The sequence below is a fragment of the Pteropus alecto genome, unplaced genomic scaffold (assembly GCF_000325575.1).
Source record: "Pteropus alecto unplaced genomic scaffold, ASM32557v1 scaffold155, whole genome shotgun sequence".
Classification (NCBI taxonomy): Eukaryota; Metazoa; Chordata; class Mammalia; order Chiroptera; family Pteropodidae; genus Pteropus; species Pteropus alecto.
In genome coordinates, this window is record NW_006438113.1 from 10,089,330 (window position 1) to 10,090,838 (window position 1,509).

Sequence of the window (1,509 nt, forward strand, 5' to 3'; positions counted from 1 at the left end):
CTGGAGGCACGCCCGAGAGGCGGAGCTTGTCCCTCCTCCCCTTTCCCCCGCCCCCTACCGTCACGCTCAGGGGCAACCTGACCCCAAGCGGCCCCACGGTGACCCTCGCGCAGAGGCCTGTGGGAGGGGCATCACAGCCCCCGATCCCCCCTCTTTCCTCCCCCCTCCTGCTCAGTCTCCTCCCCCTGGGAACGCGCGGAGTGGGTGACAGACCTGGCCGCGCGCCACCGCCACCGCGCCTGCCGGGGGCGCTGCCGCTGCCTAAGAAAGAAGCTGCGGCTGCCGCCTGGAGGAGGTGCGGTCGCCTCCGCCACCGCTGCCGCCGCCGCCAGGGGTAGGAGCTAAGCCGCCGCCATTTTGTGTCCCCCTGTTGTTGTCGTTGACATGAATCCGACATGACACTGATTACAGCCCAATGGAGTCTCATTAAACCCGAGCCGCGGCCCCGCCCCACCGCTGCTCCATTGGCCAAGACCGCAGACACTTAGAGCCACCCGTTGGCCTATGAGTCTGTCCGTCACCCACACACTAACCACTCTGCAGCCCATTGGGGCAGGTTCCTGCCGGTCATCTTGCGTCCGCATAGACACACCCCTCGACCCAGCATCCCCCCTCCGGCCCCACCCTGGGGGTGGGTCCACGGCCAGTACCAATCAACAGGCCGCTGGGCCCGCCTCTTCTGGGCACTTATTGGTCCAACCCTTTTTCTCTCTCCCAGACACCGCGCCACCTCTACTTCCACCTACCCGCCCGCTATGCCTCTGGAAATGGATTGGGTATACTCACAGCAGAGGTGCTTGGCCTTATTGGCTGCAGACAACGCCAATCAGAGGGCCTTTTTTCCCTCTCCCCTCCCCCACTCACCCCAAACCCCCTAGCCCGCAGCTAAAGTTTGTGTGAGAGCTGATCGCTGGCGGCGGCCGCAGGATTTAGGGGTGGGCGCGGGCGGGCGCGCGCGGGCGGGCACGCGAAGTTAAAATTCGAGGTTCTCAGTCGCCAGCTCCGGTAGTGGAGCGCGCGGACGGGCGCGCCGCCTGGAGCGTTCCATCCCGCCCCCTCCTCCACCCTCTCCTGTCCCGTCCCGGGCGACTACTCGCCCGCCCCCTGGCTCGCATCCTTACCCCCCACACACCCCTTAGCCTGCAAGCCCCAGGCCGGGTGCAGGCTGAACGATGTCGCTGCAGCTTCCTTGCCATCCCATGCCGAGGGGAAGCAAGACCCCTACCCGCCGGGCGTGCACCCCCCGGCTCCACACTCGCCCGTGTCTGCAAGCACGTGCACCGTTCGCCGCTGCCTCCAGCCACCCAGGTCCCCGGCTAACCTCGCCTGCAGCCCGGCCAATCGCTTGCTGCCCTTTGTGCTGCAGCCTGGGTCTCCCCGCTGCCTTCCTCAGCCTCCGCCTCGTCCTTTGCCAGCCGCCCGGGTCCGCAGCGCCGCGCTCCCCCCGCCCGGGACCCACCGCCGCCGCCTCCTTCTCCTCCTCCGCCTCCTCCTCCTCGGCTCCGGGCT

At 67.9% G+C, this 1,509-nt stretch overlaps 1 protein-coding gene across 6 annotated transcripts in view; it reads right to left on the reverse strand.

The window, feature by feature from the left end:
- Positions 1 to 1,509, reverse strand: part of KAT6B (lysine acetyltransferase 6B) — a 165,777-nt gene that overhangs the window by 163,984 nt on the left and 284 nt on the right. Inside the window, exon 1 of one of the 6 annotated variants that reach the window (XM_015592264.2) lies at positions 1,322 to 1,420. The exons of 1 other annotated variant lie outside the window; for it this stretch is intronic. The gene's annotated coding sequence lies outside the window, so the exon portion shown is untranslated. Of the gene's footprint in view, positions 1 to 213; positions 475 to 533; positions 555 to 1,321; positions 1,421 to 1,509 lie in introns of those variants that run through there. 4 more of the 6 variants (XM_025049353.1, XM_006915499.3, XM_015592265.2 and 1 more) reach the window with 4 other exon arrangements.